The sequence below is a fragment of the Nycticebus coucang genome, chromosome 5, assembly GCF_027406575.1.
Source record: "Nycticebus coucang isolate mNycCou1 chromosome 5, mNycCou1.pri, whole genome shotgun sequence".
NCBI lineage: Eukaryota > Metazoa > Chordata > Mammalia > Primates > Lorisidae > Nycticebus > Nycticebus coucang.
The window spans coordinates 11,903,389-11,930,754 of NC_069784.1; the positions used below are offsets into that span (position 1 = coordinate 11,903,389).

At 35.1% G+C, this 27,366-nt stretch overlaps 1 non-coding gene across 1 annotated transcript; it reads right to left on the reverse strand.

Moving 5' to 3' along the window:
• Positions 1–12,068: 12,068 nt before the first annotated feature.
• LOC128586983 (U6 spliceosomal RNA) lies at positions 12,069–12,171 on the reverse strand. The gene has a single exon (XR_008380429.1). It is a non-coding gene; the product is annotated as a U6 spliceosomal RNA (small nuclear RNA).
• Between the last annotated feature and the right edge of the window lie 15,195 nt (positions 12,172–27,366).

The window sequence follows — 27,366 nt, forward strand, 5'->3', positions numbered from 1 at the left end:
GTAAATATTATTGCCTTTTCAATAATAACTTCATTTGGACAGTGCAGACAGGGAAATAATAGGCAGCATTCATCTGTCCACACCAAAATAATGTCTTTTAAGTACATACAGACAGGATCCCCTGCTCTGAAGCGAAGGGAATCCCTTGGTCAACCCGTCCTGCTGTTACTAACTCTGCACATTTGGAAGCTTTCATTTTCATATTTTCCCGGAAAATCACACTTGAGAAGGAGATTTAGAAAAATATCTTTCTAGTGATTTCTGTGGGTTAGCATTTCCTTTCCAAGCACACACGTTTGGAAAGTGGTGCCTGGGGATTAAACAATCAGAGCATTTTGTTTCTCAAATTTAGGAGTTTATCAGCAAACAATTCCATTTAACCTTCTGTTAGCTTCCCATGAATTTGTATTCTATCCACTTCTTGGGATAATTAACTAAACCAAGAATCTAAAGGCCTTCAAAGGGTACCCCACCCTAGGTGTTTGACTCTTGGCAATAGACCCTTGAATGTGTTTTGCTCACATGTCCAACCTTTAGCACAGTAGCTTCTGCCTGAGTCTTCACCTCTGAAACAATCCTAACCTACCCCTGCCTCGGAGTGAAACTCTTTTTGTTTGTACTTTTTGTGCGGACTCATTTTTTTCATATTTTTAGACAGTTTATATAAATTTAAAGATACTTGAGAGTTATCCATGGCCAACAGGAAGCTCCCTTTTAGAGCTTATCTTACCTTCTGTATTGTGTAGGCTTGAAATACAGACTTTTCAGCCTAAAGTGTACGTGACTATCGTATTAGGTATTATCTTAGGTGTCTTTGATTGAAAACACTGGGGGGGGGGGAATCTTCTTTAAGTCAAATTGTTTCCCCCCAGCCTTCAAAGTTCTGCTTAGATCAGATTCTTATTTGTAGGAATTTATTTAAGATCATAAGTAACCAACTGACTTAACTATCTTTTTGTTTTCACTTCAACTCTCCTTAAATTCAAACCTAAATAAACACATGGCCTGAGTCCCGGTATCCAATAACTAACAATTTACCATGTGGGAAAAATTGACCCCTATAACCGGAGGCATACCATTTACCACCTCAGGCTGTGTGATTCCACACTTGAGGAAATGTCATTTGCTAGACCCCATTTGCTCAATTTTTGTGTTACCATATGTCATTGTTTCTAGCTGACCAATTTTTTAAATTAAAATTAAATTTGACACAGATTCAATGTGTCCTCAGTGTTTCACTAACAACTTTTAATTTTCCTTCCCTAGATGGCAGATAAAATATTGCAATAATATTCCTTGCAAATGATGGCATTTATTATAAAAAGTGATACTATTTTAGTGACCAAAATTCTCTCGCAATTGACAAAAGGCACTAGATCAAGTATAAACTTGATAAGGAAAGGTATTGCCCACATAAAAAATAACATATGGAAAACATTTGTTTTGAAAGACTTCAATTACATCATTGGGAAAGTATCACATTCTTAATTCTCAGCTTTGGTTTCTTCTGCACTAGTCTAATTATCAACCAAGTTTTCTTCAGTTGTGGTAGAGATGGCTGCCTTTGCTGTCCTTATAGCTGAGCTCATAAAAGGAGAATCTCCTTTAACAGTTGTGGGCCGTGCTCCTCACTGTGTCCCTCCACACAGTAGAGATGGGACATAGTGGATCGCCAGGCCTGGGTGTGGTGTCCATTTGTAGTTCTGGGTGATGGGACCAGCCTCATTCAAATCCTTGGACCAACCAGGAGAGGTTCTCAAAAAAAGTAAATAAGAAGATAGACACTTGTCTACGTAGTCTAAAATATTGTTTTCCCTCCCATAGAAAAGAAAATTACATTATACATGGTCACAAAAAATAAGATCAAACTCTCATTAGTTATGAAACTGATGAATTCCACAATTACATTATGTCTTGTACTTACTGAAAAATAAAATAAAATGCCTGATTCAATTGATATCAGTATTTTTGGCTAAGGAAAAAAAAATGGCTACCTATATGTAAGTTAAATTAGCATAGAAGTAAAATGAACATTTCTGATATTCTTTCACAAAAGTAAACTGCTTCAGAGTTTAACCAATTACGATTCTTAGATATAATCTCCTATTCCTCTTGCCACCTCACTCACTCCAGTCAGACAATATCCTGTTAAAAGATTTTTAATACTGGTTTCAAGTGTAGGAAAGAAAAAAAATTCTCCATGACACTCTTAGGGACTCCAAGTGGGCCTAAGCTTTAAACAGAGAGAGGACAGATTAATGGGATAAAAGCACATGCGTTTCATTAAATTTCATTCAATTTTACGTAACAGGACAGGTTAAAGAAGGGAGAATGAAGACTCAAAACGCAGAGTTGAGCTTATATATTGAATCAGACAAACAATAGTAAATTATGATCATGTGACAAGACAAAGGGGCTTGGAATAGGGCAGTTAACAGTGGAAGTTAAGGGTTAGTTTACAAGGTTTATTTGAACAGATTTCTCTCAGCCCAAATTCCCCCTTAGAATGGACTTTTCTTCTGGTTTGAGGGAGAGCAATGTCCATGTCCAGCTTCATCTCCCTCCATTCTTGTACTTCCTGTTTTTTGTTTTTGGCTCAAAATAATCATTAGGCTGAAGTGGTATACTTCTGCCCCCCTTTACAAGATATTAGCCATACTTTGTTGCTGTTGTTGACAACCTGCTTTCATCAAATGAGACTGTCTAGTTTTATTAAAAATAGATTAGCATTCACTAATTTCAGGAAAGAGCTGAAAGATTAATATAGCCTTAAGCATAAAACATGAAAAATGTTTCACAAGGCATAGCATGCTTTTTACATACTTCCTACAGTGTAAAAACACAGATTAGTAGATTGTATTTGAAGGTCTTTCTAATAGTCAAATTAATTCAGGAAGAGCACTCTGATGTTAGGTGCAGTGTTTTTTTTTGTTTTTATTATTATTATTATTATTATTTTTTTTTTTTTTTACCTCAGTAGGCTGTTCTAATAAAGGCCGTTTTAGGTCAGTGATACAAATTAATTTAAACCATAGGGTATCATACGTATATAACAAATGCTAGCAATTTTCAATCTCTGATGCACATTTGTACTCTGATGCAGAATCTTCTGCACCCAGGTTCAAATCAATGAACTTTTTAGTCACTAAATCTGAGATATTTACAGATTCTTCAATAATTCTGATATGCAGACATGGTTTAGATACATTGGTTTCTTTGAACATGTAAAAACGTTCCACATTTGCTAGTGAGAGTGATAATTTCCAAAACTAGGGACCATAGAACCTCTGAATAAATAAACAATGTGCTTATTGGGAAAGTGCAAACCTATTTTACATTACTTCTATTAAAATACACAAGAAATCTTTGTGGTAATACAGTGGTAAGTCATTGAATAGTTATTTACAGAATTAATTTTATTTTTAGTTAGATGAACTATTAGAAATATAGCAGTCCCGGGCGGCGCCTGTGGCTCAGTCGGTAAGGCGCCGGCCCCATATACCGAGGGTGGCGGGTTCAAACCCGGCCCCGGCTGAACTGCAACCAAAACATAGCTGGGCATTGTGGTGGGCGCCTGTAGTCCCAGCTACTCGGGAGGCTGAGGCAAGAGAATCGCTTAACCCCAGGAGGTGGAGGTTGCTGTGAGCTGTGTGAGGCCACGGCACTCTACCGAGGGCCATAAAGTGAGACTCTGTCTCTACAAAAAAAAAAAAAAAAAGAAATATAGCAGTCCTTTCCCAAGTATGTGTGTGTGGAAAGAAGGGAGGTGGTAATTGAATCCCAAAAGTAATAGTCTTTAATAAATCAGTTCCTTCTTTCACAAAATATACTAAACACTGGGGAGGCTTGTTTATAGACACTAACCTAAAAATTAAGAATATATTGGTAAGACTAATAGAAATCCTGCTCTCATAAATCTTGAATTATAATTAATAAAATTATAAATTTTTGTAGTAGACCATACGAAAAATGAACATTTGTACTTTTCTTATGGCATAAACATTTGCTGTATTGAATCTGAAATAAACTGCCCTGCTTCTGTGACTATCAAGCAAACATTAAAAGTACTTTAAAACAACTCAAGGTAAAGAAACATGTAGATCAGTGAAATAAACAGAAAGACAAAAAGATTATTTGTAATGAAAAAAACATTACTACTCAGTTGTAAAATAAATTTTTTTCAAAAGTAGGAGAAAATTTTAAGCAATATTTGACAATAAATTTGAAAATGAAGATGAAATAAACAAATTCTCAGTAAACTACAAATAATGAAATTTATTAAGAATAAATTAAAATTTGAAAAATTCAAAACCATTGTAGGAATAAAATCAGCAATTATAGACATCTTCCCCACCCCCCACAAAATCCAAACAAACAAATCAAAAAACACCAGTACCAGTTCATTTTCAAAGCCAATCAAGTCAAAAGATTCATGAGAATTAAAAATGGACTGTTCATTATCATTTATGAATGTGGATGCAAAAATTAAAAAAAAAATTATGACACAGAATCCACAATATAAATGTGGCTATTTATATTAACAAAGGTAGTATTCAAATCATTTGATAGAAAGTCTATGTAGTAGATGTATTACACTGATATTGTAACAGTAGAAAATTTTATTATAGTAATAGATGCAACAAAAAAATAATTCATATGAGTTTAAATAAAACGTGTTAGGAAACTATGAAAAATAAGAAGATGACACGTGTTCAGAAGAATAGGAACAGTGGATGTTCACATTAAATTTGAGGTGAATTGAAAATTCATATCACTGTTTTAGAAAATGAAGTATGGTGTGGTGAGCGTGAAGAATTATGAAATAAGATCCAATCCTAGAGTTTGAGTATTTGGCCCTCATACTCCAAAATCATGTGATTTTTTTTTTTTTTTTTGCAGTTTTTGGCCGGGGCTAGGTTTGAACCCACCACCTCCAGTATATGGGGCCGGGCCCTAGTCCTTTGAGCCACAGGCGCCGCCCAATCACGTGCAAATTTTATTCTCTGTGTGGATGGTGGGGCCTAAGGGAAGATCTTTGTGTCATGGGGACAGATCCCTCAGGAGTAGCTTGGTGATGTCCTCAAAGTAAAGGTGATTTCTCGCTGTTACTTCTCATGGGAGCTAGTCATTAAAAAACAAACAAAAAGAAAAAAAGAAAAGATTCCTTCTCCTTCTCTCTCCCTTGATTCTGCTTTGGCCTCCCACGTGATCTCTCCACACTCTGCCTCCTTTCTGTCATTTGTCATGAGTAGAAGCAGCTTGAGGCCCTCACAAAATGTCCAGCATTGGAATTTTCTGGACTCAGAATCATGAGCCAAGTAAATCTTTTTTTTTTTTAATAAATTTTCACAAACCCAGCACAGAGAGAAATACCTGAGTGGAAATGATGGGAAATTAGATAGAGAGACATACGAGAGGAAAACATACAAGAGACAAAGATATAAATTCCACGACTATATATACATATTATATCTATTACAGTGGAATCTGTAGAAAAGTATTATTCCTTTTTTGAAATTCTTTATAACTAATCTGCATATTATAAACTCTCAAATATATTAAGTACTCTATAATAAAGAAGCAATTTCTAATTGCTACTAACCATAATTCAGGCTGCTAATCTCTGTTTGAATCATCCTTAACGGATGATTTTATAAAGCTGTCTACATGTGGTACACTGTACAACAACTTCTGAAGACAGGCAATTCTTCTTTTTCTCTGGAATTTCTAAAAATACTGAGTTTCTTAATCATCATGCCTATATTCCTTAGTATTAGGAATTATCACAAATTCCTTTTGTCAGCTAGATAGGCTATTTCTTTGTGATCTGACTTAAAAACTACTCTTTCAATTAGGTGCTCCAATATCTTGCTTTGCTGTTATGAATAATTTTATAACAATTCAAAGCACTAATATTTTGAACTGAGATCAGAAGTTATTTAGTTTAACCAAATATTTGTTCCATGAGTTTGCCTTGTAATGACACTAAAAATGTGGCTGCCATTGATACAGGGTTCCCCTGCACTCAGGGACAGACAGAAACTCCCATTTTCTGGCAGAAAGCTCAAATAACCAACTTGATCACAGACCCTATACAAAACCAGTCTGACTAGTGTACCACCAAAGCCGCCACTTCCAGATCAGAGGACACACTCTAAACAATATAAGACTCCATTCCTACTCAAGGGTAATTTTAAAACTTAACTTCTATCCACAAAGCTCTTACAACCAAACAGTTGTAACATTCCAGCCGCTCAAACCCCTGATGCCCTCAAGATAGGAAAAGCAGTATGTGAACCCCCAGACAGAAGGCTCGGACGCACTCCCTTCTTGGGAACCCCCACTTTAGCACGCCAAAGGCCTGTCCTTTTCTCTACCCTCATCTGTCACTAAAATCTTTTGCTTACTGGTATGGTCTGTACATTCATTCTTTGAATCTTTGAGACCAAGGAATTGGCAGAAGGAGAAATATTGGCTACACCATGTTGAAATTTTATCATCATAGGAAACTGAGTAAGGAAAGAATTTTAGGAATATATAATTGCAGAACAACAAAAAAAAACTGTTTGAAAGAAAAATTTTCCATACTTCTAAACTCAAAATATAAGTTTTTTCTTCCCCCCCAAATGTTTACCCTGCTAATCTCAACACCTTCCAATCTTTTCTGGTAACAGTTTTCTTTAGATGCATTGAAGTTCATTAGTGCTTCTACCAGACTATGACAGTACACAGACTAAAATATCACTTAGCATGGTTAGAAAATATGATTCCATTAATATTTGCTAGTATAGTTTTAATTCATTTTTGGAGAAGTACAACATGGTTAATGTGGATTGAGGCTGTGTCAGGCTAACATCCTTCAGGTTTTTTTGATAAAGCCTGTGATTAATTCACATTGTTTTATTTTTAGGCCTCACAATCTCTGTAAAAGCTGTGGATCTTTTCCCCCCTAAATATTAAGGTTTAAATTAACTTTTATCTCACCAGTTTTACTTTATTAATTGACTCTGCCGAGATTTATTCTGATCTCAGATATGACATCCAGTCTATTGTTAGTCCTACAACTTTTCTTTAACTGACACATATGACTAACCTAGTCTCAATACCCTCCTCAAGACATGAAAAGAAAAATTGAATTCAGATCTAGAGCAAAACTCTAAACACTTCCCTTTTGATTAACATTGATATTTTAATCAACATCCTCTGGGAAGGATGTTTAGGTAGTTACCGCTAATAAAATGGTTACTTAGTTCAAATTTTATCAATTATCCACTAATTTATTATAAAAAAATTCAAGTGCATTATATCTGTAATATAAAGAGCTCCAATTTACTAGCCTGGAAATCCTATCAAAAATGTAAATGAGGATAGTTTGATATGCCTCATTTTCATTTCAGTAAACATCCAATGGCTTCTCTTAATTATCTCTGACATTTTTTTAATGTCCACAAAACACGTGTGAGCTCATCTATAAAAAATCTTGCATAAGATGAGAAACAACTTTATGTGTGGCTAGTGTACAAAATCCCTCCCCGTCTCTGGGATGAAGATCTCATTTCTGTTTTCATTGTTTCGTAGCCCTTTCGTTACATTCTCATAGCAGAGCCTCATTTTTTAGTGGGGAGAATTGAATCCATACCACATGTTGGTAAAGCATTTGCGTATTTAATGGATGGTCTTGTGACGGGTCACAGTGACTGGCTCAAAGATGGGTATACCAACAAATCTGGGTAAATTCGGTAAGTTTTGATGAAATTATTACTTCCTTCATTTGAGGTTGGGCTTTCCTATTGGGGCCACTGCACTAAGGTGAGAGTGATGATAGAAGTTGTCTGTTTCAGGAGGAGGAGATTGAGTATAACCGGTAGATTATCTAGAGATAAGCAGAGCTGACAGAGAAACAGATCTCTGATGATATCGTTTGTATCCCAGTTATCTCTTAAAGCAGTTGCATATTTAAGTTTCCCAGCGACACAAAGCAACATATTCTTTTTTTTTATATTTATTTATTTTTATTAAACCATAGCTGTGTACATTAGTATGATCGTGGGGCACCATACACTTGGTTCATAGATCGTTTGACACATTTTCATCACATTAGTTAACATAGCTTTTGTAGCATTTTCTTAGTTATTTTGCTAAGACCTTTACATTCCACATTTACTAGGATTCACATATACCCTTGTAAGATGCACCGCAGGAGTAATCCCATTAATCCCTCTCCCTCCACCTACCTCCTCCCTCCCTCCCCTCCCTTTCCCCTTTCTCCCTATTCTTAGGTTGTAACTGGGTTATAGCTTTCATGTGAAGGTCCTACATTAGTTTCATAATAAGGGTGAGCAACACATTCTGAAGGTAAGAAGAATCTAATACTGTTTTTTCAACCTACCCCAAACTGTTTTGGCTGCTATCGCAGCTGGAATCTTTGGCAATAATAGCTCTCTGCTTCTAAAAATCGGTGCATTGGCCTGTACCTGCTTGATTTTATAAGCAAGACTTCTGATTTCTTATAGATGTTGTATTTACTATGCAGGCTGAAAAAGAAACTCAGATGTTGAGAAATTGAATATGTTAGTGGACATTTTCTTCCTAATTCTTATGATGTTAAAATTCTTTGACTCCTTCCTGACTTTGCTTCTGCCTTTTCCTCTCTGATCACAAACATTTGCTTAAGAATTTTAGGGCACATTTGCAGAGTTTGCTGTGAATCGCTCGGTTTTTAAAGGATATTAATTAAACACAATTTTTAAAACATATTTGAATTTTTAAAATAAATTATTACAAGCAGCACTTTAAAAAAGAGTTGCACACACATGCATTTTTCCTAGTACCACACAGATGTATTAAAATAAAATTGGACATGTTAGTGGTTGTATGACATGTGACCTGAAAACACAATTTTGTGTCTTTTTTTTTTAGGAGATTTTTTTTTTCATAGAGCATGTCAAAACTTAGGGTAAATTAGTTTGAACTGGGCAAAAATCGTCTTGGTATTCTTTTATTTTTTTTGACTTATTTTCAAGGAAAATTAACTTGTGAACCCTTGCATTTGCTCTGCTGAATATTTCATGCTATTTTCCACAAGAATTTGTTTCTATATATGATCATTTGATGTGTCTTTCTCATATAAATGCTGAGAAAACACATTACATTCTAAAGGTCTAAGATCCAGATATCTTTGATTGAAGCTAATTTCTGCCATATACAAGAACTTCATTTTTTTAAAAAATTAAGTTTCTAGGCATTCCAATGAGAACATCATTTGGAAGACAAGCCAATGAACTACTTCAATTTAGAGGGTGCTATAAGTGTGTGACAATGGTATTACGAGAGATATGGAATTCTCAAATTAATCTCAGTGGACTATTATGGTCACTTATGTGTCAGTGTTGTTAAGTTTTTTCATCATGATGGAAAGAACTACTAGTGCTTTTCTGGGCCAGCTGAACACCCACCATGGCAGGAGGTAGCATTCATTTGAAATAATGTGCTATAAGGGGAGCCTTTATGAACTAGATGTGGAGAAGCTTGAATATTATTTTGATTAATTGGTTAATTGAAGTGCTGCTACTACTGTCCTTAAAATTAGAACGAAAGTAACGGTTATAGTGTTGTCAGCTACAAAGGGTCTGGACTCCCACTGTGAAGTTTATAGGATTCTGTATTTTTTTCTATAAAATATCATCCACCTGCAGGGAAGACAGTTTACCTTAATAAGGTAATAAATATTTTTGAAGAAATATCCCTGTATCTTGTAATGTTACCTGATATTAAAACCTAAAAGAAGAGCCAAATAAAGTAGTGAATTAATGATAAACCCTTACTCTTTCAAAGAATATTGGGAAGTTTCATGTTTTAAATAGTGTTCGTCATCACCTGTTGGGTGATGCTAGGCCATGAAATACACAAACTCTAGTCACAAAAAATTAAAAGATAATCTAAGGAACATTCATAAAAATAATATAGTGAAATATGATTATTTTTTATATTTAAAAAGAGAAAGGAAACAAACTACATCTCATAACACAGATTTTTGACTTCAAGTTTATATGTTCCACCTCTAAAAACCCAGAGATCAAACTGTATTACCATATAAATATAGATGATATCAAATCATACAAATTAGACTTGAAAATGTTCAACCTATATGAAAAGATGCTCTTATAGTTTTGCATAAAATAAAAAGCCTAATCAATGAAGTATTTATGCTCTGATATTCTATTAAACAGAACACTTTATTTTTAGAAACAACTTTTAAGTAAACAAAGAAGGAGTCTGGGACCATAAAGCAATCTTTGCTTTGTTAACAAAATTACTGCCTCACAATTCTATAATTTAAAAATAGATTAGAACCATCTGAATTCAATAGACTGCCTTTTGCATCATTCATCATTCATGAGTATAATGGGGAAAAAAAGTCTGTATTTATAATCAGGCCATTAAAATCCTAAATCCTGATGCCAAATGAACAACCCATTAAAGAGTGTCTTTAATTTATACAAAAACTAAGTGTATTTTTGACTACTTGTTCCAGGCGTGATGAGGCTGATGAGTGAGTGTTCTCTCCAAATTTTAATACTGGGACACCAAAGGAGAGCTGGGAAAATTGGTGGCCTTTACAGTTTCACTTGGCAACTACAACAACTACTGCAAGTGAATCAGTGATCCTAATGTGAATAAAATCTAGGAAATGTGCTCCAAATAGTTCAGCAAACATAAATATTATTTAGAGATAAATATCATACATATGTAACATGCATTGTTTGGAGATCATTACATGTATAATAAAATTCTAAAGTTACACAATAGAATGACCATCACAAAATCCAGGATAGGAGAGAAACAGGGTTATGAGAAAGGATCACAGGGATCTTCAAAAGCTTTAACAATGAACTATGTATCAGGCAGTGCCCATGGCTCAAAGAGTAGGGCACTGGCCGCATATACCAGAGGTGGCAGGTTCAAACCAAGCCCTGGCCAAATACTGCAACCAAAAAAAAAAAAAAAACACACACAATGAACTCTATATAATGGAGTGGTGAGTTCATGTCATTACCTTGTTATATTTTATCATTTACTTTCTTTGTATGTATCATTTGGCATTAGAAAAAACACTTATAAAATAACCCAATTGCTGTGCCTGCATAGAAACAGCCTCTGTTATTATTGAGAATTCTATATTTTTAAAATATCAAAAATCTTTAATCAAGATTAAAGACAACTAATGTGTCTTTAAAAATAACTAATGTGTTATTTTTCTCATGTATGTGTCTGATCATTCTAGACTGTTCTTTCAGTGGTTGGTGGATTCACTGGTGAACACATGAAAACAAGCAGGAACATTTCAATCCTTTGTTTATTTCACATCCACTCATATTGCTATAATCACAGGAAATCTCTATGCCATGCTGACAGTCAATATGACTATGCTATAGATTTTGCCTATGGTAGGGGAGGCAGACAAAAGCCACTTGACAAAAGACATAGTCACTTAATAGAAGGAGGGAGTGAAAAATTAGGAACAATACACTAATCTAGCACATTAGTGAAAAAAAATAAATGAGCTGAAAAATAAAGTTTAGAGACTTTCCTAGAAGTTATCAGGAAAGGACTCAGGGTGCAAGTCTTCAGAGAGTCATGAAACTAACTTTCAGATGATTCCTGTATAACTTTACATGTAAATAGGGACACCTGTCAAAATAATAAAAATAGAATCTGCCATTTAAAAACTGTAAATTTTATATATTTTCAACATAGGGGACTAGTATGAAAAATAGATTTACAAAAATAACAAACATAACATGTATACTTCATATACTTAATTTTATACGTGTATATATTAAACACATAATAAATAGAATAAGAAAATTTAATCCAGGAAGCAAAAGATAAAAATAGATAAACAACAAAGAAGTTGTAGAAATATTTGCTAATACAGAAAGTGTTACTATAACACCAATTAAAATTAAAATGGATTAAGTTATAATGGAAAGCATGGAAATATTATTTATTCCTTTTTCCAAAATATTATGGGAGTATAGATGCTTTTATTTACATACTTTGGTGTTATGGTTATGGAATGCTTCATGAATTTGCATGTCATCCTTTCATAGAGGCCATGCTAATCTCCGTATCATTTCCATTTTGTATTTGTGCTGCTGAAGTGAGCACTTGTCTAACACTAAAGGAAAATAATACAGAGAGTTTGAAAATACAGAAGTGATAAATATTGGTGAAAAATAATCAAAGAAATAATTATTATTGATGTTGGTAATAGAAAAATGAAAATGAAAAAACCATGAAGGACAAGGAGGAAGAGTGTATCTTTGAAAAGTGACTACTAAATTATAGCTAATACAAATTTGCATATGCCTAACAATTTGGACTTAAGCTTATCAAAACTACTCTCAGAAATACAGAAAAAAAATTAAATACAAACTCTAGTTTCTGCATTTAACAAATACATTTGAAAATATGCATTTAAGGATTATTTGTTTTTATTGTGGTAAATAACACAACATAAATGTATCACCTTAACCATTTTTAAATTTACATCACAGCAGTTTTAATTATGTAGGCTCACCTCGGAGAACTTGCAAGTCTGATTTCAGACCACCAGTACATAGTATGGCAGCAAAGCAAATCACACTTGGCCTTGGCTCTCAAGGCATAAAGTTTTAATTGACATTTTCCTGTAGACTAATACATGTACAAGAGCATTATGTCTAACAATTAAAAATTATGTCTTAGTTAAGAGATGCTTTACTCCTAAATATTGCTGATGACAGTGGGAGCCTTCAACAAGTCATAATCTCTTTGTTGATGAAGGGTCTTGCCTCAGTGTTGATGGCTGCTGACTGATCATGGTGGTAGTTGCTAAAGGCAGTGGTGGCCGAGGTAATTCCTTAAAATGAGACAATACATGTGCCACATTGATGGGTGTCCCTTTCACAATAGATTTCTCTTTAGCATGGAACACTGTTTTGTAGCATGTCATTCACAATAACTTCTTTCAAAATGGGATTCATCCTCTTAAACCCTGCTGCTGCTCCATCAACAAAAGTTTTAGTAATATTCTAAATCCTTTGTTGTCATTTGACACTGTTCACAGCATCTTCACAGGAGCAAACTTCATCTTAAGAGAACATTTTATTTGCTTATCCATAGGAGAAACTGCTAATTGGTTAAATTTTTATCAAGAGATTACAGTAATTCATTCACTTTCAGGCTCCACTTAAGTTCTATTATCTTGTTATTTCTACCAGATATCCCGTTACCTCTGCCACTGAGGTTTTGAATCAATAAAGTCATCCATGAAGGTTGGAATCAGCTTCTTCCAAACTATTACTAATGTTGATATTTCAAACAATTCCCATTAATTGCAAGGATTCTTAATGACATTTAGAACGGTGAATCCTTCTCAGAAAAATATTCAATTTAATTTTCCCAATTCTATCATAGAAATCACTGTCTATGACAGCTATTGCCTTATGAGATGTGTTTCTTAAATAAAGATGTGAAAGTCAAAATTGCTCCTCGATCTGCAGACTGCAGAATGGATGCTGTGTTTGCAGGCATGAAATTAATCTCCTTGCACATCTCCATCAGAGCTCTTGGGTGACTGGGTGTATGTCAGGGAGCAGCAATATTTGGAAAGGGAGCTTTCTTTTTTGTGTGTGTGTGTGTGTGTGTTTTTTTGGCCGGGGCTGGGTTTGAACCCGCCACCTCCGGCATATGGGACTGGCGCCCTATTCCTTGAGCCACAGGTGCTGCCGAAAGGGAGCTTTCTTGCTGAGCAGTGGGCTTTTTCAAAACAGTGGGCTTGAAATACTCATCAAACCATCTTGCAAACTGATGTACTGTCTTACGGGCTTTGTCGTTCCTTTTCTGGAGCCTAAGAAGAGTAGATTTAGCAAAATAGCAAAATTCTCAAAGGCCCTAGATGGAAATGGTAAATGAGCATTGGCTTCAACTTAGTCACCAGCAGCATTAACCCCTAACAAGAAAGTCAGCCTGTCTTTGAAGCTTTAAAGCCAGGCACTGACTTCTCCTGAGCTAGGAAATTCCTAAATGGCATCTGCCAATACATAGTAGAAGGCTATTTTGTCTACATTGAAGATCTGTTGTTTAGTGCGGCCACCTTCTTCAGTTATCTGAACTAGATCTTGGTCACTTGATGCAGGGTCTCCAGCAGCACTTAACGCTTCATCTTGCACTTTTATGTTAGGGTGACAGGTCCTTTTCCAAACCTCATGAACTCTTCCTCTGCTAGCTTCAAACTTTTCTTCTGCACCTTGCCCACCTCTCTCAGAATTGAAGAGAGTTGGGGCTTTGCTCTGGATTAGCCTTTGGCTTAAGGGAATGTTGTGGTTGATCTGATCTATCCAGACCACTAAAACTTTCTCCCTATCTGCAATATGACTGTTTCGCTTTCTTATCATGCATGTGTTCACTGGATTAGCACTTTTAATTTCCTTCAAGACATTGTCTCTACACTCTCACTAACAGAATTGTGTCAGAATTGTTGGCTGATGGTGAGAAGCATAGCAGACCATCTAAATGTTGATAGAGAAACAGGGACATCTTAGCTAAAAATTTTGGTGTGAGAAAGGCATATAAAAAAATGGTCCTGAAGGAGCTCACCTATGAACAAATGGGAAGGAGAGTGGAGGTGTGCCAAGACCTCTTGGAGAGGCAAGACACGGTTTGGGGCCCATTAGTGATGAAACGTGCGTGCCCAGATACAATCCGCAAATAAAACGTCAAGTGCACAATGGAAATTGGCCAGTTCTTCATGATCAAAAAAGTTTTGTCAGTCCAAATCAAGAGTCAAAACAGTGATGCAGACTTTTTTGACTTTGGAGGGATTGTTCATTATGAATTTGTACCAGCTGGACCAGTTAAACAAGTTGACTGTTTGAAAGTACTGAAAATGCTGAGAGCAAATGATGAAAATGACCTGAACTTTTCACCAACAACGAACACCTCTGGCACACAACCATGCACCAGCTCCCACAGCACTGTCTGTGAGGAAGTTTTTAGTCAGTAAACAAATAACCATGTTGGAACACCATCCCTTCAGACCTGGTCTGGCCCCTAATGTTTTTTGTCTTTATCCAAAGATAAAGGAAATATTGAAAGGAAGACATTTTGATGACATCCTGCACATCGAAGGTAATATCATGATAGCGTAACAGTTCTCATGGCCATTCCAGAAAAAGAGTTCCAAAACTGCCTTTGAGCATGGACTAGGCATTAGTGTCAGTGCATAGCTTCCCAAGGTCGCCTTCAAAGGTGACCTGTGGTGATATTCAGCATGAGGTATGGAGCACTTCGTGCAGGACCAGTTCACGAACTTAATTGTCAAACCCACTTCAAATATATTTTTAAATATTTCCTCCCATTACACAGATTACCTTTTCCTCTTTGCTGTGCAGAAGCTTTGAAGTTTGAGATCATCCCATTCCTCTATTTTCACTCCTGTCACCTGTCCCTTTGGTGTCCTATCCGGGTAATCATTGCCAAATCAAACATCATGTAGCTTTTCCCCAGTGTTTTCATCTAGAAGTTTTATGGTATCAGATCTATTTTTAGTCTTTAATACAATTTGGGTTAAAGTAGGCGAGAGTCCAATTACAAATTATAATTTGTGCGTGTATATCAAGTTCCCCCGAAAACATCTATTGACAGGATCATCCTTTACTTCTGGGGTAGCTTTGTCACCATTGTCAACAATTATACAACCTTTATGTGTTAGGGTTTATGGTGGGACTATTCTTTTTCATTGGTTTCTATGTCTGTCTTCATACCAGTTCCACACTGTTTTAATTACCTTAGCTCTGAAATTTTATTTAAAATCAGGAAGTCAAAGCCTCTGGGTTTGTTTATCTTTCTCAAGATCTTTTGGCTATTTGGGATCCTTGGAAATTCCCTATAAGTTTTAGGTTTTTCTTTTTTCATTTTTGCACAAAATTCCATTGGGATTTTGAGAGGTGTTGCATCAAATTTGGAGATTCCTTTGGGTAGTATGGATATTTGAACGATATTAAGTCTTCTAATTCATGACCTTAACATGGAAATGACTTTTCCTGTGTCTCTCTTTTTATTTCTGCCAGCATATTTGTAGTTTTCACTGTACACATCCTTCATTATCCTTGATCAAGTTTATTGCATACTTTTTATGCTATTATAAATGAAATTGCATTGCTAATTTCATTTTAAAATGCTTTCACTTAATGGAAAAAATACAACTGTTTCTTGTGTGATGTTTTGTATCTTGAAACTTTTCTGACTTTGTTTATTAATTCTAATAAGTATTTTTATATAACCTTTTGGATTTTCTATATATACAATCAAGTCATCTGCAAGAAAAACAATTTTACTCTTCCTTCCTAATTTGGATGACTTTTCTTTCTTTCTTTTTTTTTTTCTTTTGTCTAATTGCTCTGGTTAGAACATCTACTACTATGAAATGTGAGCAGGCATTCTTGCTTTGCTTTGGATTTTAAAGAAAAAGTTTTAGTTTTCAGAATTGGGTTTTAGGTTAATTGTGGGCTTTTAATATATGAGTGTTATTATGTTGAGGTAGTTTCCTTTCATTTCTAGTGTGTTGAGTGTTTTTATAATGAAAGTGCTATTTTTTGTTCTGCATTAATTGAGACAACCATGTGGTTTTACATGTTTTAATTTTTTGTGTTATGAACTCTCCTTGCATTGTGGGGATAAATCCCACTGGGTCATAGTGTATAATTCTTTTAGTGCCTGTTAACTTGAGTTTGCTAGGATTTGGTTGTGGATTATTGCATCAACATTTATCAGGGATATTGATATTGGCTTATATTTGTCTTTTCTTATAGTATCTTTGCCTTTTTTTGATATCAAGGAAATGCTGTCCTCAGAAGATGAGTATGAAATATTTTTCCTCTTAAATTATTTTGGAAGAGTTCCTTCCAAAATAGTTTGGAAGGTTCCTTAAATGTTTAGTGGAATTCTCCAGTGAAGCCATCCAGTCATGGGCCTTCCTTTCTTGGGAGCTTTTAATTTCTGATTCAATCTCTTGTTACTTACAGGTGGTGTTTAGATTTTTTATTTTAATTTTTTCATGATTCAGTCTTTTTTTTTCTTTTTCTTTTTTTTTATTAAATCATAGCTGTGTACATTGATATGATCATGGGGCATCATTCACTAGCTTCACAGACCGTTTACCAAGTTTCACATATACCCTTGTAAGATGCACCGCTGGTGTAATCCCACCAATCCCCTTCCCTCTACCCACCTCCCCCGTCCCTCCCCTTCCTTTCAGTCTTGATGGGTTATCTGTTTCTAAATAATTATCCATTTATTCTCTGTTATCTAATTTGTTGATGTATATATTTATAGTCTAATATGATTTTTTTTAGTTTGGTGGCAAAGTAATATTGTAATATTTTCTTCTTCCACTGTTCTTCATTTGTTTGTTCCTCTGAATCATAATTTAAATAACACATCTTTAAGTTTGTAGACCCTTCCCTTTGCTTAAGTAATGCTTTAAAATTCAGTTTTTATATTTTATATCTTCAAAAGTTCTGTTTGGCTCTTATTTTTTAGTTGATATTTTCATTTTCATGCATCAGTTTTCTGATTCATCTGTATTCTCTTATGGCTCATCGATTTTTTTAAGAACAATTTTTTGAATTATTCATCAGGTGTTTTATAGATCTGCTTTTCCCTAGGGTTAGTTTCTGAGATTTACTTTTTTCTTTTGATTGAGCCAGGTTTCCTTGTTTTGTTTTGTTTTGTTTGTATGCCTTGTTAATAATATGGAGGAGAAGAGGAGATTTGGGGATTTCAGGTTAAGAAAATGTCCCTCTCAGTCTTTTCAAACTACTTCCACATGGGGGGAGACCTTCACCAATCAGCACAGCTAGAAATTCTGAGGGCTTCTCAAACTATTTCTGTAGTTATGTCTTTTTTAGGCTTGTGCATATAATTTCCCAATTAGAAAGTTTTACTGTCTTCTTCCTCGGAAGTAGTTAACCTCTTCTTCCCTCTGGTGTCTGTGATGCTATAGGTTCTCTGGTGTTGAAACAACTCTCCTTTATTTTCAGTGGTTCCAACATTTAAGAATGCAGGCAGGTCTAGTGGCTCATACTTGTAATCCTAGCACTCTGGGAGGACAAGGTGGGAGGATCCCTTGAGCTTAAGAGTTCAAGACCAGTCTGAGTAAGAGCAAGACTGTCTCTACAAAAAAATGCAAAAATTAGCCAGGCTTGGTGGACGCCTGTAGTCCCAGCTACCTGGGAGGCTGAGGCAGGAAGATCACTTGAGCCCAGGAGACTGAGGCTGCTGTGAGCTAGGCTGAGCTCAAGTACTCTTTTCCCAGCAAAACAGAGTGACAATCTGTCTCAAAAAAGGGGGTGGGGCATTCTCTGTCAGCATTCAAATCACTGTTATAGAAACTAATGCCTTGGGTCGCCACACCCCCTCCAAAAAGCAAAAATTATAAATGCACACTTTGTTCTCTTTTCTTCCTGAGAGGGAAGCTACAAGTTCTGTGTTTTCTCTCTACCACACCAGGTACTCTGGCTTGGGGAAAGAGTTAACATGGGTGAAATGCAATCTTTTTTTTTTTTTTTTTTTTATCCATGTGGATGCAGTTGTTTTTGACTGTGAATTTGCCTTGAGGGCTGCAATCACTGACTTGCTTATAGAGTTGTCATAAAGGATTTCTGAACTTTATACTCTTGTTAATTCAGTGTCTTTGTGGAGGAAAATGCAGCCATCATGCCAATATCACTACAGAATACAATTACTTTTTAAAACATAGCTACTACTAATAGAAACTTCATATGCATTAAGACACAAAAACAAGCTTCCAAAAATTAGGAATGGTTTGAGTACTCAGACACACATACACACACGTGTACATATATGTAATATACATATAATTCAATGATAGTAGCTTTAAAACTCTCATATCAAGATTTTTTTTTTTTAAAGTTCACTACCACATAACACTTGTTTTATACAGAAAGTCTTAAGGAAATGTGAAAATATTCAGAGGTGAATGAAAATGAAAGCCCTTGTCAAAACGTTTGCAGTCTCTTGAGGGTGGTCACTAGGAAAACACTTTTAATATAAAGAAACGTGAGGAAGCCTAAAGACAAGTCTGACACCTGTTAATTTAAGTAGTTAGAATATAATTACTGATTCGAACAAAGATAATTACAGCAAACTAGTAATGAACTAATAAAGAAACTCCAGTGCTTAATGAAATACAGAACACTTGAACTGTAAGAGAACCACTGTAGTGAATGAGGGTCAATATAATAAAAGGAAGAATATATAATAACAGAGAGACAACTGACTAGACTCCATGACACTTCTGGAGTACTTGTCATTATCCCTAGCATCCTGAGTAAGAATAATGTAGTGAGTCTGGGAAGGCGTGCAACCATTTTTCCTACACAGCCTGGATTTGAAATAACCACGCTCCCTAAAAGCAGCATCTGTATGTAGAAAGCAAAAAGAAAAAAAAAAAAAAGAAGGGAAACAAAGAAATATCTTGCTTCATATTTTGATTTTATTTCTAGAACTTCCTAGCTTGTTATGAACAGCAAGGTACTGTATCTCTCTATGGCTCCCGGTTTTCACCTGTAAAACAATGTGTGTAGGGGGAGGGCAGAGAATGGGATTTGATTGAATACCTCTAAGCATTTACGACTTATTATCAAACACGCATACCCCCAAAATATTGGATCTTATTTGATTGATCTGGTGAAAGAAATGTTCCTCAAGTCAGATGAGTATGTTTGAACCTCAGATTGACTATTTGTAAAGTGACTTTCGCAAGTCTATGAGATATTGTTTCATAATCCAATAAGTGACAAGATTAATTCCTACATCAGAGCTGTTGGCTTTAAGGAGATAATGTATATGGAAGAGCTCAGTAAAAACTTTCAACTTTATAATCAGGTTTAGAGATGGATTCGGCTCACTTCTCCTTTAAGGATCATTTAGGGGACTCACGGCATGAAAATAAAACGAGTTTTTTTTTGGAGGGGATACAACCACTAGCATTATAAAAAGCTTATATTCAACAAGAAAAATAACTTAGCCAAGTAGATAAAATGTTTAGCATGATTTGTTAAGTTATAATTTACTAGGCCATTTTATTTTACTTTGAAAAATTATTCTCAAATAAAAACATAATATGGGTACTGAAACAGGGTTATTAAAAAGGATAAAACAAGACTAATGCATAGTGCTATTTGTGACACAAGTTTCTGAAAGATTAACTATAATAATATCCAATGTATTGATTTGTAGTTCATAATCCCGTTACATAGGTAACAATCCATATCTTTGAAAATTGAGTTTTGCTTGCAAATAAAATCAAGGTCAGGGAATAAAAATTTGATGAGGTTGGACAGATTAGATTGAACTTTTCATATACTTTAAAAAATACAAAAGGATTAGGAAAACAATTTGTTTATATGGCACAACTTCAGAACACAAGACTAGTAATGCTCTGGAGAGTATGGATTTGATTTCCTCAATATTAAAAATGTCACTAAAGAAATTCTAGCCAAGAGATTTCAGTTTTTAAAACCCATAACAATAAAGTAAACGTGCTTGAGCTTGTTGTATAAGAATATATTTTAGTTTTACGTGAGAATTGACTCAGCTTTGAAGTGGTGGATTTTTTTAAGAAGTTAGAAATTTGCATCAAAGATGTAAGTTTCTGCTCATGTCTGGGGAACTCTGTTTAATTGAATCAAACTCTCTCAACACATTCAACTGTGTGTGTCTTCAAATTATCTGAAATGCTATGAGTGTATTAAGTGGGAATCAAAGTAAACACTGTGTTTTCTTTTGTTGCACTGTGTGTTTTAATTTGAATGTCCGATGGTAGTTTCTGTTTGCATTATTGGATAAGGAAGACTCAGTGAAATAATATACTTTAAGACAGTCAAAATACTCCCAAGTTCTTTACATTAGTTAATTCATTACACTAACCATATGGACTGAGTTTGCATGATAGAATATATTGTAGAACACAGATTGATCATTATATTTGGATTTAAGTTTAGCACCTCCTGCCCTCAAATTTATTTTAACTTGGAAAGTTACCAGTGAAAATTTCTTGATCAATTTATCTTACTGTAAAGGAATGATGGCTATTCCTGTTGGCCATTCCAACAGGTAAGCTTAAATTTCAAATGTACAGAGAATAATTTTTAGGATTATTTCAGTGCATAGTACTATTAGAAATCTATTTTAAGAACATGGAAATTCTTCATAATCTATTATATGTGATTTCAAAGAACCTTAAAAGTAAAATATCCCTATTTCTGATAAGAAATTTAAGCATACATTTTCCAAAAGACACATATGCCAGTAAATAACCAGAGCTTTGATTTCAAGGTCAATGATTATGTTTGTTACGATTTTGTTTGGGGAACACAATTTAGGTTTCCTTTAAAAGTCTTCCTTTTCATTCTTTATAAAGACGAAAAAGTAAAAAACAAAAATCAACAATGAACCAAACTAGATCTCCTGCAAATTATTATGTATAAGGTTTCTGGTGGTTGCTGAGCTTATAAAAATATAATATGCCCAGTTTTTAAAACCCCTACTCATACATGAGTGGCAGATTTTCAGTTCACACAGTTTAAGCTCTCTTCCCCATCCACATGGTACTATAAGCTTTGGTCATGCTCTCTGCTTAAGATAATTGGTTTTTCTCCAGAGAGAGTAAAAATATGATTTAGAAGAGTCATTTTGTAAAGTCATTATTGGTTATTAATTATTTGGGGAGGAATTAACTTCTCAAGTTACACATCGAGGCAGCTTTGAGTGTTCAGTAGTTTTCAGAGCCAAGTGGAACTGACTTAATAGTCTACTTACGGCAAATACCCAGATCTGTGGCTTTGGACGGTCACTTGACCAAAGTATCTTAATCTGAACATCTAGAGCAAAAGAGAAAATTGTGCCTACCTTCTAAGATTACTTTTAGAACTTATATATATATATATATATTCCAATATGCTTTATGCTTAGAAAATGGAAGCTCTAATTACATATTCACTTAGAATTTTGCATCTGTAATAGAACTCTGGATAATTCTTTTTTTTTTTATTGTTGGGGATTCATTGAGGATACAATAAGCCAGGTTACACTGATTGCAATTGTTAGGTAAAGTCCCTCTTGCAATCATGTAAGATTGCCCCCATAAAGTGTGACACACACCAAGGCCCCACCCACCTCCCGGTGGAAGAAAAGCATGAGTTGTTATAAGAATCCTCCTTCTAAGACTGAGGCAGACAGAACACAAACACACACACGCACATACACACACACACACGCACATACACACACACACAAAATGCAGATTAAGTTTTAACGTAGCCAAACCCGGCACAATGATACCCATGTCAATTGTGCTTACATCCCCTGAACTAGCCCATCTGGGTACCTGCTGAAATTCACACAAAGATGTTGCTAACACCAACTGTAGATCCCTGTGTTTGCCTAACCACGAAACCAAAAGAAAACAAATATGCAAACACAAACCAGAAGCAATATCAAGGTCATGGAAGTGAGTGAAACTGCTTATTGTATATGATTCTGTTGCTGCCTGGGTTGTAATGCAGAACATTGAGTTTCAAGATGATTTACACAAATAGCGTCTCTCTTTTAGGATGTTTATTCTCATAGGCACATGTTTTCACATTACAGAACATTAACATTCAATTTCATTAGTATACTACAAACCTGCTTGTATAAATTTATCAAATAAAACTGCACAGTTTAGCAAAGCAATACAGTGTGACTGCTCAAATTCAAATAAGATCATAGGCAGGTTACTTAATACCTTTAATTATTTGGGAATCTCTGTCCCAGCGTTTTTTTCACTTAGTAGGGTCATCAAAGGAAAGTTGCATGCCTCATCTCACACTAAAAATGCAGAAAATAGATTACGACACTGATCATAATATATCTCAATAATTCTGTGAATATGAAACACTACATTAAATATGTATAATACTCTATCATTTAACCCCCAAGATCCCATGATGCAGATGTTATTGTAATTTTCACTTTAACAGCTTGGAAAGTATAGCTGATGGAGAGGTCAACTAACTTACCTAAAGTCATATAGCTAGTTATCACTGGTACCCATGTATCCTATTCTAGAACCCATTTTTCTAAACATTATTCTATGCCCCCTCACTGCCTCCAGTTCCACAGCATCCTTTATGCACACCTAATGTGTAGGGGGATTTTGTGTGGTTCACCCAATATCCACCATTAAGAACAGACTTTACCATGGAATCAATGCCATTGTCGGTGATTACACCTCGAGGCAAACCATATCAACATGAGCAGGTATGTATCTCAATGGACAGAAGGATTCTAAGCAACCAGAGGTCAATAACAGGAAATTTTCTTGAATTTATTTTGTGCAGAACAGTTAATGTTATATACTGACAGTTTATCAATATGCACTCATAAAATTCTTGTTGTGTTTAGATAAATAGGATAGTGAAAACAGATATGGTTTAATTGCTGCCAAGAAATAGTCAAAATATGTTTTTTATTTTTCATATTTTTAAAATAATTAGTAATACAATTTTAAATACATTTTACGATGGTTATTTTCTTAATAATATAATGTCATATCAAAATATAACCAAACAAAATCAGGGGATCATCAAAAAAAATCACTGGGCTTTAAAAGAGGTTATCAAGGAGGAGTATGAATTTATACTAAAATTTAGAATTTTGTATTTTCAAGAATTAAGAATCACATATTGTGCTACACTGGTCATCACAATTGCTGTTCTTTTCACAGTCTTTTTCTCATATACATATATATTTGGGTGTATATATGTATATATATATATATTTGAATTATGGACTTTAGAACACTAATCTTTTATTAGCACCTATTAAATTTTTCAGAAATACTTCACTATCAACCAGTAAAGTTTAGAAAAGTAACTGCATTAGATAGATCAATATAAAGGAGACTTAAATTATTTAAATCAAGGCCTACTTACACTTTTGAGTTATGTCAGACCTAGCTACCACATATGCCATAAGATTGCATACCACTTATAAATATTCAATTTAAACTCATTAGCTGAAAAATGAATTATTTTACAATACTTATTTTGCAGGCTTGCAATATTATAGTAAGTCATGTATGGATCATTATGAAAGATTTGAGACAGAAGGTATTAGGGGCCATTTTTTCACTTCCAAGAAACAGACTCAACAATGTCCTTTCTGGGTCACCTGTGCAAGTTTCCACTTGCTTAACTTATTGATGTTGCTGAGAGGGCTTCATTTGTTTCCACATATTTATCATTCATCACAGTATCAAGTACATAATAAATTCCTTAGAAGTAACTTTTAAATTATCATTATTGTTTATTTATGTAACTCTATTTGTAAGATGGGAATGCTTTATTAGTTGTGCATTGGGTATAATAAAATATAGAGATTTCTAGTTAAAATAAATGCATAGCTTATAAAACCAGCACACTAATTAAAGACAATTCTTACCTTAGTAAAAAATAAATAGAAGCATTTTTGTTGACCTTTTACATTTTAGATCAGGGGTCCTCAAACGTTTTAACCAGGGGGCCAGTTCACTGTCCCTGTTGGAGGGCCAGACTATAGTTTAAAAAAAAATGAAGAAATTCCTATGCACATATCTTATTTTGAAGTAAAAAAACAAAATGGGAACAAATACAGTCACATCGTTGCATGTGGCCCGTGGGCCATAATTGTGTTGTGCTTTTGAAAAACACAAATCCAATGTTTTAGATTATACATTTATAACAACAATGTAGATATCAAATGTGAGTTGTGTTGAAGTATTGTGAGGAAAAGTTTATAAATCAATGATTTATAATTCTTGAATATAGTTTCCCTCGAGCTGAATATTTATCTCTCTTATCTACATAAAAATTTTAGAACAATTTCTATCTTACCAACACAACCGAATGATGTAAAACTATTTCAGCAAAATACCATTGGTAGGCACATGAACAATATTACAACAATATTCCCATGTTCACAAATGTGTAGCAAAGATGAATTTTAAGTATATCTAGAGCACCAGTTCTACTTTTTATGAGACCATTTTATTAGCACATAAGCATATCTTATTTTTGCACATCTTGCAAACACAATTCCACCAGCAAACCTCTTGTTGACCTTGAGTCCCCTCTAGTTGTCACTTCATTTCAGTGATGCCCTTTTGGCTAAACTTTATGACAATCATATTTATTGTATTTTAGTCACATTGATTATTACATGCAGTTAACGTATGTACCACTAAGACAGAATGAATGCCAATTAAACCATGACCAAAGCTTTCATATCACATAGATTTTTTATTTTATGTATAGGTGAAGAGCTTTTTGGTTTTATTTTTATGTTGCAGTAATGAAAATTTAAACAACTATAACAAAGTTGATGAAAAACCAGGCAGTGACAGCTGCATTGGAATAGCTGCCTAGGTAGCACTAAGCATAAATGCAGTAATCTTAATATACATCCCAGTTTCAGGGATTTAAAATATGAAACAGTGCGCATGTGTTAGAACTAATGGCGTATAATGTCTGTAGTCAATGCATCTAAGAGCTGTTCTTCTATTTCCTCTTGAATCTTCTTTAGACTTTCATCTTTGCAACTCCAAACAAATATGCTTTTGTCAACTTCACCAGTGATCAGAGGTTGAAAAATCAAGTTTGCAATTCTCTGCTCTCATTTTCCTTAATCGATCAGTAATATTTGACACCTGAGATTGCGCCCTCATTCTTAAAATACCTTCCTGTCTTGGCTTCTACTTTGGGGATTCCTTATATTTCTCCCACTTTTCTAAGCATTTTGTTGTTTTGTTTGCTAGTTCCTTTCTCTTTATCTTTAAATGCCTGAGTATCTAGGGTTTGGTTTCTGGATCCGTTCTCATCTAGATTCAATCTTTGGTGCTGTGCTTTTGAAAAACTAACGCTAACTGGCAATTTCTACATAAAGGTTTTCCATTCAAACTTCTCACCCAGATTCCAAGACATCCAGTCACACATGCTTGACACGTGTTTCAATGACATTTCCTCAGCTCTTCCACCCTTAGTCTCATTTCCAGAAAAATCAGTTCCATCTTTCCAGTAGCAGATGCCAACAAAGGCTCCATTTCGCCCTTGAGTTGTCACTTCCACACTTTTCATCTAATTTATAAGGAATACGTGTTAGATCTACTTTAAAATACATTCAAAAGCTGGCCACTTCCCGTTCTCCTGCCACCGCCGCCACCCGCGCTGAAGCCTTGATCGTCTCTCGCCAGCTCTGTTACAATAGACACCAGCCGGTGGTGCCCTTCTTGCCACTGTTGGTCCTTTACAATCTTCTATGAACACAGAAGCCACAATGACTTTTATGAAATGAAGTCATATCATTCTATTCTTCTTCTTCAAGCCCTCTGATGCCTTTCTGTTCTACTCAGAATGTAATAATGCAGTGGGCACTAAGGCCCCAACAATTTTCACCACCACCATGACCACCACATCTTCACTCCTTTGTTTTTCTTTACTCATGTGTTGCCCTTGTGCTTGTGAGCACATGGCGATCTTCTTGACATCTCAGGGAAGCTCTAGCTGCAGGGCATTGCACTTGTAATTCCTTCCATATGTCATGTATGACGCTGCTGCCTTGGGTATCCATGTGAATATACTTTTTCACCTTCTTTAAGTTTTTGTCCAAAGCCCATCTTGTCACACAGCTTTAAAGATCTTTATCTCAATTAATGGAAATCCTGTCTTGCTGTCCTTGACTCTTCTTTTTTTTACCTTTCTTTTTAGATGCCTTGTTTAACCCATTAGTAAATCCCATGGGTGCCAACTTCAATAAATAATCTAAGCACTTCTCACATCTCCATGGCCACCAGGCTAGCATAAAGCAGTATCCTAACTTACCTGGATTACCATGACATTCATAATGGAAGGCCCTCCCTCTATCCTTCAGTTCTAGACATAACACAGGAGGTGAATTTGCCATAGTGTCACTGTCTGCCCTATTCCCTCGTGTAGGCTCCCCAGCTGAGTAAGTGCACAAGCCAAAATCCTGGCATTGGCTTACAATGTGGTCTTCCATTCTCTCTTAACCCTACTCCCTCTAGTTCAGTTCATGAACACACTGATTCTCAAGATTTTTATTCTCCCCTCACCCCCCAGGTATCCTCTTGGTTGACTTCTTCACATCCATGAGGTCTTTCCCCAAATTTTCCAGAGTGAAGACTCTCCCATGGACTGACCTATTTACAATTAAACCCTGGCATAGACTTTCTGTCCCCTTTCTCTGCTTCATTTTTTCTGC